Below are 12,580 nucleotides of genomic sequence, written 5' to 3'. Positions count from 1 at the left end.
CGATTGCACTTCCTGCACGTGGAACCCCATGCTGGGCACAAATCACTTTTGTGCCATGGGCCTCCGCACCACTTGCAGTTTCTGTCTCGCCCTTGTGTCGTGGTGGGCCTTTGGCTCTGTTTCGTGCGACTGTTCTGATGCTTGGAAATGGCTGCAACGTCTTCTGTGGGTTTGGGGTTGTCTAGCAGCATTCTTTGGATGGCGGCTTCCATGATCGCTACTTGATCATCTGTTTGCTCGCAGAGACGCGCCATTTCTAGGATGCGAGAGAGACGGATGTTTTTCTCGGACAGGATGGCCCGTCTCAGTTTTTCTGAGGATATCCCGTTGATGATCTGGAGACGGATGGCGAACTCTTCATCCGGGAACTCGCATCCTACTGCCATTTCTCGTAGGCGAGCATGGAATTTGTCTACGGTCTCTTTCTCGCGCTGCCTCGCCATGCAGAAATGAAAGCGTTCATAGTCCGGGTTGAGGTCAGGTTTGAACATGTTCGTAAGTGCGGCTTTGGCTGCGTCATAGTTGTTGTCGTTGCCCCGGTTCGGGGTGGCGTTGAACAGACGTAAGGTGGCTGCTCCAATGTTGAGTAGGAGGAAAATGCGCCTCTTTTTCGCTATGGTAATGTCTCTCGCATCCAGGTGCATCTCAAATTGTTGTAGCCAGATCTCCCACCTTATGGCTGCACCCGTGGTAAAAGGGTCAAAAGGTGGCATAAACGTCGTTTGTGTTGGGTCCGGGGGGTCCAGGGTGAGGCTCCTTCTGGATGACGCGCCTATGCTGGCTCTCGTGGGACTGGTGTTTGGGCTGGACATGTTTTGGAACGCCTCTTGCCGTATTGTATGTTTGCTTCTCCCTTGCCACTGTACTCCTTACTTGGTTTTAGGGTGTGGTACCTCTCACTGCGCGGTGGGCCTTGTGTTCTTGGTCCTCTGCACGTGGAGTGTTTGGAGGTGTTGGGGGGCGAGATGCTCGCTGCGCTTCGGCTTGTTGGGTGCCTCCCACTGTTTTCACGGAGGCAGAGGATTTCTCTGGAGCGGTTGTGTGGATCTTTTTTTTTTTTTTCTCTGCTTGCACGTCGTGGGCGGGTTGATGCTCCCCGGCTCCGCGTGTGTTTCAGGGTGCGGGCCGATCCCGCTTCGTCGCCAGTGTGATGTTACGAGCGGGGGCGGTGTGGTGAGAAAACCGGCCCTCGCCGCTCGCAACGTTCGGGCCTTCTTCCGGCCCTGGGGCGCTGCGCGCAACACCTCGAACTCGCGGGCGCACAGAAGGACGCGACCACCAGGTATGGATTCTAATCCCGGACTGGCGCCGTGACACCTCTCACTGCGCGGTGGGCCTTGTGTTCTTGGTCCTCTGCACGTGGAGTGTTTGGAGGTGTTGGGGGGCGAGATGCTCGCTGCGCTTCGGCTTGTTGGGTGCCTCCCACTGTTTTCACGGAGGCAGAGGATTTCTCTGGAGCGGTTGTGTGGATCTTTTTTTTTTTTTTTTCTCTGCTTGCACGTCGTGGGCGGGTTGATGCTCCCCGGCTCCGCGTGTGTTTCAGGGTGCGGGCCGATCCCGCTTCGTCGCCAGTGTGATGTTACGAGCGGGGGCGGTGTGGTGAGAAAACCGGCCCTCGCCGCTCGCAACGTTCGGGCCTTCTTCCGGCCCTGGGGCGCTGCGCGCAACACCTCAAACTCGCGGGCGCACAGAAGGACGCGACCACCAGGTATGGATTCTAATCCCGGACTGGCGCCGTGACGCCAGTTCCGGTTCTAACTTTATTTCCTGCTTCCGTGTCACGTGACCTCCGTCTCACGGGGCACGTGACACCACATTATGAGCTTGAGCTACTGCGGGTGGCAGGGTGAGCCATACGAGATCTTTTATGGGCCATAAGAGATCGAAGCATCGTCAAAAGCTTGTAGAGATAGACACGGATGCAAATAAATTGCCGTGAATTGTGACTAGGGGAAGTGATGGTCGGGTAGTGAGAGAACCCGAAGAGGGATAAGTATCCGCATTCGAACCTGGCCGCCATCTTAGAATGGGGTGTATTATTTCTACTCAATGGAACTCTGTCTGTAACACACGCAGGTGTACAAAACAGCTGGCGCTATCGATAAGCCAGGCTTGATCCTGGAAATACAAATCACACACGTTATTTTGTATTCGTATTCTTTGAAAGCTAATGTCAATTTTCATTTTTGAGATAATTATTAACCCTGTCAAAATGTGTCTTACTGCCGAGCCTGATTTATTCGTACACAGAAACAAACTGTTTTCTGCGCTGACTCTGGGCTTTGAAATGCTGAAGACACAGCTCTGAGGTGAAGAACTTTCATTATTAGTCCGCATTCACGCACCTTCTCCTGGAATAAAACACGGTACGGCGTGGCAACCTGGTCCACCATCATCACGCAGCCCTGTGCATTTAAGGACTGGACTGACTGAAGTGAGATTCAGACAGGCGATCCTAACTGGTACAATAATAAGAACGTTCGTTGTAGGAGATTGATGTATTGTACTGTGAGAAGTCCCAGCCTCTAAGCAATTTTTTTTATATCCTAAATGGATTATACACAGAGTGCTCCATGACCTAATCACAAAAGTATACACCAATCACACTGATGTACAATACCTTGGAACCGTATATCAGTTCTATAGTCATGGGTTGTGATGTATCTAGGGGATGTAGCTCAGTGGTAGAGCGCATGCTTTGCATGTATGAGGCCCCGGGTTCAATCCCCGGCATCTCCAGGGGAAATTTTTATTTATGCTTTCTGGTCTCAAAATGTACACCTATTGGACACTTCACAATTCGGCATTTCTACGCTGTATTCTTTGCACATGTAAGACTCGTGCTCCCACATAAGGTTTCATTATACCAAACTTTCTGCTGAACAGGGCTGTCACAGGTTTTTGTGAGGCCCTCTTGCAATTTTTTTGCACTGTCAGCAGCGGCACCACCAATAGGAAACGTGAATACTATCCCATTGAGTTTGTGTGGAGGGCATAGCTATGATGATGAGGCTTCTGGATGCTGCTGGGCTAAACTAAAATCTTTCTGTTGATCAATTGCACTTACAATCAAAGCGATTTCTAAGGTAAATCTCGAGAATAAACACACTGAAAATCTTGCAAAGATCATGTCACAGTCGCCCAACATATGTCACCTTCCACCAGTATGGAGGGTCATGAACCATGAGTCTACATGTACCATCTAGTCACATGAACTCTGTGCACATCACTGCTAATGTGAGCTTCAGTATGGCATTTCCACCACCCCTGCAAGAAGCATTCCAAATTTCATATGTGTTTTTGGCCTTGGCTTATTTGCTATATTCACAAAGGTACAACTGGAGTGCAGCGTTTTTCTCTGAATGCCAGTCAGACTGGATTCCAAGATCCAGACCTTATTGAGAGTCAAATTGATTGGTTTATGTTTCTGATGCCTGTCATTTAGTGCAAACAGAGTTTAAGAAGAGGGCTCCTGGAGGATCAATCCCATTCTACCCAGGGGGGAATTAGTTTGTACAACACAAATGAAAGGGTTGGGAGAGCAAAAGTTTTGGAGCTCCACCTTTACTACTTATTTAAAGCCTTCGCACATGGAATGTACAGATAGACACAGAAAAACAAACACCTCGGTTTCAAAAACAAAGAGCATTTTATAAATAGTTTTTGATGTCTTTCTATAGTTTTGACATAATGCTGAACATCATTCGTTTACAAGGAACATAAACAACAACAGTTTGTGTCATGAGGCAAACAGACAACGAACAAGTTAGTATTCTTGTTCAACCATTCGAAAACAGTAGACAATAATACACAAGCTACTGTCGCGCTCCCAGAAGGGGTGCGACAGGGGTCAAAATTAGGTGGACAAGTAAGAAAGCAAGTCTCTAGTACATGCGTTTGCATTCAACAGTCAAAGTTGATAACACTGTGCTTTGAGGGAGAGGGTGTCTACACCTGGTGTTTCGGCCGCGAAAGGGGGCTCTGATGAGCCTATTGATGTTGGGGCCTTGCTGTGTCTATCTGTACATTCCATGTGCAAAGGCTTTAAATAAGTAGTAAAGGTGGAGCTCCAAAACTTGTGCTCTCCCATACCTTTCATTTGTGTTGTACAAACTAATTTTGTGCAAACATACTTCACATTTTGATATCCCTGTGGCCTAAATGTTCCTGTATCCAGGTATAATATTTATTTTAACATTTTTATGTATAGTGCTTTATGTGGGACCCCGCTGCTCTAAACAAAGTTGGTGTTACCACAAAATGTAATAGTACTTAATTTATTAACCTCAGAAGGATGAAGGACTGATATAGCCCTGCTGAAATGTGAACTTTGAAATTCCAGGTTGGCACATGTCTGAGTTGGGTTTTTACCTTGCTGAGCTGTGACAAGTATACTGTTTAAATCAACTGTGCAGTTAAAAAGAAACATATATTAGGATACTTGCCCACTAGCATCTGCTGTCCTTCAAGTGCTTTTATTAAAAATAATGTAACCATACTATTGTCATGTCTAGTAGTGGCCCATGACATATTCCTCCTGCTTCTAAGCACTGTATTAAGTGTTATATGATTAAGAAATGGACCCAGATCCAATGCATTACCGCATGCTCTACTTTGCAAAGCATATTGTCAGGCCTAGTACGATAGTCGCTTGTTTTGTTCCTCCCCTACCTTTCTGCACCCCTCTCCCTCACCTTTTGTTTTCTACAGCTCTACCAGGAATGTCGTCAGGCCTAGTATTGCAGTCGCCTGTCTGTTTCCGTTTCCTTACCACTCCCCCCTTCCTTCCTTATCTATGTCTTAGCTCTTGCACTATCTGAAATGCCGTCAGGCCGAGTACGATAGTTAATTTCACATCCTTACTGTTCATGGCCTGTAAGAAAGTCATTGGATTTTCCCTTGTTCCCTCCCTTTCCTTGAAGCGCTTTAAAACACATTGTCTATAGGCGCTACATAAATAAACTATCATATCATGTCACATTGAAGGATAATTTGCTGGTAAAATAGCTCAGAGGGTTTAGTGCTCACTGCTGGAATCTATGTATGATCTGCACAGGTTTGAATCCTGGCCAGGTTTACTCAAACTTTAATTCTTCTGAGGTCAACAAAAAAGTATTAATTTCAGTTGCCATGTAAGTATTTCACAACCAAGTGTTTCGTTGCTTCCTTGAGATATGTGTTGATCTTATTTATATCGGCATCTGTGAAGCTGCATTAAAATGGTTTTTGAATGCATTGTTAAAGAGGTGATGGCACCTGCACACAGCTAGCTGGAGACAAATATAAAGGACCTTTCTTCTCTGACTACTTGTAGTAGCTCAGATTTGCCGACCATATCTTTAGTAGTGGATACCTGCACAATCTAATTTCCTGCCTTTTCCATTTAATTGGCTAATCAGATATTTGCAGATCTCAGAGCTATACATTGAGACACCATACACCCTTAGCTTTGCATCTTGACAGGCATAGGTATATTTAAAAAGAAAGTGTAAATTGTGGGTTTATTTTATGGCTACCCCTGTGCAAGCTGTATCAGGGCCACAGGTTAGTGGGTGTGGTGAGGGACACAAACATCTAGTCATGATTTTCTTAATCAGTAGTTTTCCTCTTTCTGCTGACTTCCCCTTGATTCGTTTTGTGCACGTTCCCGAGAATAGAAAAAAAGTAGTTTGCTCCCCCTGCTCCTGCCTCATGACGACCCTGCTGCTGGAAAACACACAATAGTGTAACGTTCTGCCTGGATTTCCAAAGCCATAGATATCACAGGCTCTGGATCTCCTGGAGAGAAAGAAACGAGGAGAGCAGGTCTAGTGGTAGGCGGCTGCCTTGGGCCTCGCTCTCCTAGAGGCCTTGCAGTACCTACTGACTTCTAAAACCGTGAATAGGGGAATGTTGATTTTCCGTAAAGCCACTTCCCCCAAAGCTTGTATCGCAGCCATGCAAATCCTGTTTACATTCTCTAGACCATGTCCATGAAACCCTGTGAGACAGGTTAGGTGGAGAGGGTGTGGGGAGTGTGGAGGCAAGGTGCGCAATGGGAGACGGGTTGCGTGGAAGGGGACACCAGCCCCAAAATAGACAGGTGGAAGGGAGAGTGCATAAGACTGACCCTGCTGGGGTAGGCCTTCACGGCTGCCTTCTGCAAAGTCAGTCTTATGTCTGCGGCTTTAGACGTAGACCAGCAAATCACTTAAAATGTCTCTGCACATTGAAAGGGCAGCTCTTGTTCTTTTGTGAAAGGAAGCAACTCCTCTAATTCAGCATTAACCAGTGCTTTCAGTGGGAGGATGATTTGAGGGGGGCTCAGTTAAGGTTGCGTGGCCTATGTGGCGGGGAGGCAAAATTGCTTGGCAGTGGGGGTACCCAGCAAGGCACTGGCTCGGGAGTACTTTTTGGAGACAGCCACGGCTCTGCCCCAGCTAATCTTGGTGGTGTATCAGAATAAAGAAGCTGGAACTTCTTGGTAAGCAGTACGGTACTTTATTCTACTTAAACAATGACCCTGTGCTCCCTTCGACATCCGACGTACACTCTCAACCGTCTCTCACTACTCACACCCATTTCACACCAGGCATAATACATTCCACAACACTACGCACTCACCATTCCAACCACCACTCACGCGGGAGGGAGCACAGATGAGAGCACTACACACAACCCTTTCCCCAACAAAAAACAAGCTTAGAACAATATGATCAGAACACACAAAACATGAACACAATTTACATTGTTGTAAACTAAAAAGAAACGACAGTGTTTCTGCGAAATCTCATGGAAAAGTTCCTAGCTCCTCAGTTCATCACGTAGTTTTCGGACCACACCGGAGGTTTCCTCATTCTTCCTCTCGACTCAATGCCTTGGCTGGTCGTAAAAAATCTCTTGCTCATCTCTCGAATTGGTAACTCCCTCGTCTGCAATCCTGTTAGCCTCCTTTGCAACATCCACATCACACAACCCATTTCTATCATTCACTTCACTGTCAAATTCTTCACAACGCTCACATGCCTTCCCATCTTCATCTACTTACCCGATTAATGTTCCAAATGGAACCATCCTGCATCCTGACAGCATTGTGAAACACTTCCTTTACTCTCAAAGGCCTGGAATACTTAGATTCTCCCTTTCTCACCAACCTTCCCTTCTTTATCCTCACTAAATCACCAGGCACTACTCGAGCCTGTCCAAAACCGCCACTCATTTCCTCACAGAAATTGGCACTTAGGTTTCTCCTGGCACTCTGCTCTCTCCTCATCTTCCTCACATTCACCCATACAGGATTCAAGGTTGAGTTGGGTTCTCTGCCTCTCATCAACAAAAATTTAGACTTCCCAGAGTCAGCCCGAACAGATGTCCTAACGGTCAATCATTTTTCCTGTATTGCCTTTTCTACTGACATGTTGTTTCTGATGGCCTGTTCCACAGTTTCAACAACAACTCTATTACACCTCTCCACAGGCCCATTGGTTTGTGGATGATAGTAAGCTGAACATTTCCATTGAATGGGGAGGCAGATTCATGTATCATGATATTATAAGAAAACATGTTCACGCTGGCTCTGCCAATATATGGCAGTATCCTTCTGTAATCATATTTTCAAGTATTGTAATGATGCATTCTCATCCTTATGTTTACAACTATGCCTCATCCATGTTCCAACAATATGGACAGGTCCACCATTGATCAATCTCTTGGACTGTATAAAACATAATAGCAAAAATTGTAATGAGGTAAACGCAACTTAATTCTTTGCAACCATGTTCCAATCATATCCTGATAATATAGATGTGCTTGTGCATAGCACATAACTACCTTCAGGTATACCCCAAAAAGGGTACAACTATTATAGGCTTTTTATCTTTTGTTTACCCCATATGCACATCTAATTTTCTACATGCATCCCGAAGCACCAAAACAAACAAAATGGTGGCCGGCGCGTGATGGCATCATTAACACGATGACATTATCGTGCATGCTAATGCTGGTGCCATTTTCCCCATTAAACGCTGTCCTCTGGTCACAGAGGTCCACCCACAGCGGATCCTGTTGACCATAGGCAGCGGTACTCCGAAAATAAAAGTAAGGTAAGTACCAAGATTAGACCTGCCAACATTTATCTTTTAATGATAGTCAAATGGTGAATCTCTTAGCAGTAAGGATACTGATTAGCTTTTTTCATCCCAGTAGACAAATCAGACAACAGGAAAACACAGGAGATGTGGGTCTAGACCCTGCTACCATAAGATATGTGATATTAATGATACCTTAAACATCACTAGACACTCAGAAAAGTCTGTAAAAGAATCCAGAACCAGACAGCAATACCTGTATTTTCAGATTCGAGGATTCCACTGGAACTGAAGAGATCTAGACAACAGATCATAGGACAGCGCATCAGTGCTAGAAATTCATCATATATGAAGCATTCACGGGAGCATTAGAAACACAGGCAGGTAAATAAAAACAATGTAAGAAATACCTCAATGTGATACTATATTTACATTCCTAAGCAATTACCATTATACTTGGTTATCTTTTGCAGAAAATTGGTCCCTGAAGGAATGGCTATGTCTTAACAATAAATGCTTCATTTTTTCAATGAAGAATTAATATCTTTATTTTGTACTTTTAATGAAAATATTGTAAAAGCCTCAAAGGTATAACAAATTACTATCTCTATATATCAGACATTCTCAAAAGGTCCTTCCAGAAGACTGTGCAATTCTAACCCAGTCAAAATCTTCAAGCTTAGTATCCTTCTGCCAGGACATACTCCTGTTGACTTTGCCTTTAAAAATGCCATGCCGCAATGCGAACATCAATCCAAACAGGCTGTACAATGTAAGCCAGTCTAGACACTTAATAACACTTATGTTTGATTTACCCCTGAATCCCAGAATAAAATGACATGCCACAGTAAGAAATGGATAGACCTGCTGCCAAGAAATGGCAGTCTAGCCACGTAATAACAGATCATCCTTTATTTTGACAACCAGATTCTTTACTGGGTGTCTATGATAGGTGCCATGAAAGAAATGCTGTTATTGCCGTACCCTGGATTCACTAACTTTCACACACAGCATTCACTTACTCATTCACAAGTGCACCCATACATCATAGTAAACTCACTCATTCACACACTCATTTTATAATTCATAATGAATGTAAATCTTACCCGCTCAAAGCCCCGGTCTGGGCTCCGCTCTGCTGCTGCCTCCAGAAAGTCCTCTGGCTTCTGTGCAGCACAAACATGAACCAGGAAGCAAAGAGCACTTCCTAATTCCTGCACATGCACGCAGGAGCTGAAGACCTCCATTGAGAGCGCTCTGGTCCGTTTGGATGTGCAGAGAGACGCAGGTCCGGCCCCTCGCAATTTCAAACATGCGGTACCAGTGACTGCATCCCCAATGGGCCATTAAAGGCTGGGGAAGCAAAATGCTGCAGTCTTGCATGGCCCATTGAACTTGTGCACTGTGGTATGAAATATCAACGGTAAAACACATTTCGCTTTGACAGTTCAAGCCGACCCAGGAGCGCTCCCTGAGCTGCAACAAGCATCTGAGGGAGCGCTCTGTTTTTTCACTGACTGGCTCGGCTCCTTCATGATGGCTGACAGTATTGGCAGGTCAGCGCCCCATCGCCCATTATGGACGAGCCTCCCCTGTCTAGCCCTTAATTGCGAGTGTTAATAGGGAACATTCGGAATGTAGTGAATAAGGCTGCCTTGTCAGTTATCACTTTGCACAAGTAAATCGTAAAGGAAAATATGCATGCATAAATATTTCTTCTATTTTGTTCACAATGCATGATTTAGGAAGTTTAAAGAATCCATGCTGCCAAATGCATTTGACAGCAAGCAGAAACTGCACTCTTACTTGTTTTAAACCACATTTCACTGTATTTGTATTCACACATCCATAATAGCAAGGTCCATTTCACTACCTTGCTTAGTGCTGAATGGGTTTATGATATACAACATTTGCTACAGAATACATGATGATCGCTGACTAAGGCATTCTGTGAGGATTTAGAATCACCTCAACCATAGGGCCTTCGATAGCTCAGTTGGTAGAGCGGAGGACTGTAGTGGAAATTCAGTTATCCTTAGGTCGCTGGTTCAAATCCGGCTCGAAGGACTTTTTTGTACTTTTTTCTTTTTTACTACATTTTAAACATGGATGATATTCAAACTCATGGGAGCAATTGTACTTCCAACCCCTGCCCGGTCTGCGCAGTATTGTGGCATGAGCTTGAGCTACTGCGGGTGGCAGGGTGAGCCATACGAGATCTTTTATGGGCCATAAGAGATCGAAGCATCGTCAAAAACTTGTAGAGATAGACAGGGATGTAAATAAATTGCCGTGAATTGTGACTAGGGGAAGTGCGCTGACTCTGGGCTTTGAAATGCTGAAGACACAGCTCTGAGGTGAAGAACTTTCATTATTAGTCCGCATTCACGCACCTTCTCCTGGAATAAAACACGGTACGGCGTGGCTACCTGGTCCACCATCATCACGCAGCCCTGTGCATTTAAGGACTGGACTGACTGAAGTCAGATTCAGACAGGCGATCGTAACTGGTACAATAATAAGAACGTTCGTTGTAGGAGATTGATGTATTGTACTGTGAGAAGTCCCAGCCTCTAAGCAATTTTTTTTATATCCTAAATGGATTATACACAGAGTGCTCCATGACCTAATCACAAAAGTATACACCAATCACACTGATGTAGAGTACCTTGGAACCGTATATCAGTTCTATAGTCATGCATTGTTATGTATCCAGGGGATGTAGCTCAGTGGTAGAGCGCATGCTTTGCATGTATGAGGCCCCGGGTTCAATCCCGGGCATCTCCAGGGGAAATTTTTATTTATGCTTTCTGGTCTCAAAATGTACACCTATTGGACACTTCACAATTCGGCATTTCTACGCTGTATTCTTTGCACATGTAAGACTCGTGCTCCCACATAAGGTTTCATTATACCAAACGTTCTGCTGAACAGGGCTGTCACAGGTTTTTGTGAGGCCCTCTTGCAATTTTTTTGCACTGTCAGCAGCGGCACCACCAATAGGAAACGTGAATACTATCCCATTGAGTTTGTGTGGAGGGCATAGCTATGATGATGAGGCTTCTGGATGCTGCTGGGCTAAACTAAAATCTTTCTGTTGATCAATTGCACTTACAATCAAAGCGATTTCTAAGGTAAATCTCGAGAATAAACACACTGAAAATCTTGCAAAGATCATGTCACAGTCGCCCAACATATGTCACCTTCCACCAGTATGGAGGGTCATGAACCATGAGTCTACATGTACCATCTAGTCACATGAACTCTGTGCACATCACTGCTAATGTGAGCTTCAGTATGGCATTTCCACCACCCCTGCAAGAAGCATTCCAAATTTCATATGTGTTTTTGGCCTTGGCTTATTTGCTATATTCACAAAGGTACAACTGGAGTGCAGCGTTTTTCTCTGAATGCCAGTCAGACTGGATTCCAAGATCCAGACCTTATTGAGAGTCAAATTGATTGGTTTATGTTTCTGATGCCTGTCATTTAGTGCAAACAGAGTTTAAGAAGAGGGCTCCTGGAGGATCAATCCCATTCTACCCAGGGGGGAATTAGTTTGTACAACACAAATGAAAGGGTTGGGAGAGCAAAGGTTTTGGAGCTCCACCTTTACTACTTATTTAAAGCCTTCGCACATGGAATGTACAGATAGACACAGAAAAACAGACACCTCGGTTTCAAAAACAAAGAGCATTTTATAAATAGTTTTTGATGTCTTTCTATAGTTTTGACATAATGCTGAACATCATTCGTTTACAAGGAACATAAACAACAACAGTTTGTGTCATGAGGCAAACAGACAACGAACAAGTTAGTATTCTTGTTCAACCATTCGAAAACAGTAGACAATAATACACAAGCTACTGTCGCGCTCCCAGAAGGGGTGCGACAGGGGTCAAAATTAGGTGGACAAGTAAGAAAGCAAGTCTCTAGTACATGCGTTTGCATTCAACAGTCAAAGTTGATAACACTGTGCTTTGAGGGAGAGGGTGTCTACACCTGGTGTTTCGGCCGCGAAAGGGGGCTCTGATGAGCCTATTGATGTTGGGGCCTTGCTGTGTCTATCTGTACATTCCATGTGCAAAGGCTTTAAATAAGTAGTAAAGGTGGAGCTCCAAAACTTGTGCTCTCCCATACCTTTCATTTGTGTTGTACAAACTAATTTTGTGCAAACATACTTCACATTTTGATATCCCTGTGGCCTAAATGTTCCTGTATCCAGGTATAATATTTATTTTAACATTTTTATGTATAGTGCTTTATGTGGGACCCCGCTGCTCTAAACAAAGTTGGTGTTACCACAAAATGTAATAGTACTTAATTTATTAACCTCAGAAGGATGAAGGACTGATATAGCCCTGCTGAAATGTGAACTTTGAAATTCCAGGTTGGCACATGTCTGAGTTGGGTTTTTACCTTGCTGAGCTGTGACAAGTATACTGTTTAAATCAACTGTGCAGTTAAAAAGAAACATATATTAGGATACTTGCCCACTAGCATCTGCTGTCCTT

General features: G+C 44.6%; 3 non-coding genes across 3 annotated transcripts; all 3 read left to right on the top strand.

The window, feature by feature from the left end:
* Positions 1–2,667: 2,667 nt before the first annotated feature.
* TRNAA-UGC (transfer RNA alanine (anticodon UGC)) lies at positions 2,668–2,739 on the top strand. Its single transcript has one exon. It is a non-coding gene; the product is annotated as a tRNA-Ala (tRNA).
* A 7,308-nt stretch (positions 2,740–10,047) lies between these two features.
* Positions 10,048–10,133, top strand: TRNAY-GUA (transfer RNA tyrosine (anticodon GUA)). Its single transcript is given in 2 exon segments — positions 10,048–10,084; positions 10,098–10,133. It is a non-coding gene; the product is annotated as a tRNA-Tyr (tRNA).
* Positions 10,134–10,781: 648 nt separating this feature from the next.
* TRNAA-UGC (transfer RNA alanine (anticodon UGC)) lies at positions 10,782–10,853 on the top strand. The gene has a single exon. It is a non-coding gene; the product is annotated as a tRNA-Ala (tRNA).
* Positions 10,854–12,580: the final 1,727 nt, after the last annotated feature.

Source organism: Ambystoma mexicanum (genome assembly GCF_040938575.1).
Source record: "Ambystoma mexicanum isolate Mex_15411 chromosome 12 unlocalized genomic scaffold, UKY_AmexF1_1 Mex_chr12_unloc.2, whole genome shotgun sequence".
Classification (NCBI taxonomy): Eukaryota; Metazoa; Chordata; class Amphibia; order Caudata; family Ambystomatidae; genus Ambystoma; species Ambystoma mexicanum.
This window is presented reverse-complemented; position numbering and strand designations above follow the sequence as displayed.